Source organism: Eriocheir sinensis, chromosome 50 (assembly GCF_024679095.1).
Source record: "Eriocheir sinensis breed Jianghai 21 chromosome 50, ASM2467909v1, whole genome shotgun sequence".
NCBI classification, from domain to species: Eukaryota; Metazoa; Arthropoda; class Malacostraca; order Decapoda; family Varunidae; genus Eriocheir; species Eriocheir sinensis.
The window spans coordinates 61,220-62,071 of NC_066558.1; positions in this window are offsets into that span (position 1 = coordinate 61,220).

Below are 852 nucleotides of genomic sequence, written 5' to 3' on the forward strand. Positions count from 1 at the left end.
TCGGCTCTCGGCATTCAGCATGGCTCACTCGATGAAGAAAAGTGATATCTGAAGTCAGCTAACATATCCTCAAGTCAGCATTTAAAATCAGCATCTCGGCTCTCAGCATTCAGCATGGCTCGGACTCGATGAAGAAGTGATATTTAAAGTCAGCATCTCTCTCTCTCTCTCTCTCTCTCTCTCTCTCTCTCTCTCTCTCTCTCTCTCTCTCTCTTCCCAGCACGGCTTAATTCGATATCAGCCCTTAATTGATGTTGCCGTTAAGTATAGCATTAAATATCATGCATGAAGGGGACGAGAAAGGTGACAAAAACGCTACATTTGGAGGTTTTTGAGCCTCGGATCCACCGAAAATGTCCCCGGATTTTGTCTCAGAAAGGTCACCTTAATTAAGCTTAGTCCATCCTGGCACTACAACGTTGATGAAGAAAAAATTGGTGCAGTCTACTTCTACTACTACTACTACTACGAGAAAGAAATAGACAATAGATAGAGAGAGAGAAAGAGAGAGGAGGAGGAGAAAATTATTAATATTTTGACCTTCCCCGCTCTGTCTCGCTTCTCATATCCTTCTGCACACTTTTGTACACTTTTCCACACTTACCCACGTCACCCTGCACACTTAAACACGTTATTAAGCCCCGAGTTCAAGTGTTCTGAAGACTTTACTGATGCAAACTTTCCCTTCGTGTATCGTTTTCTTCTTTCGTTAATACTTAATAGCATAACCCTGATCTTATTTGTCTCCCCTTATCTGTTATTTTGAGCGTGTTTTTACCAGTGAACTTGCTCTATTTATCCGTCGTCAAGTTCTAAGGTAGTCGTGTATTAAAGTTCCAACACTATGATGCC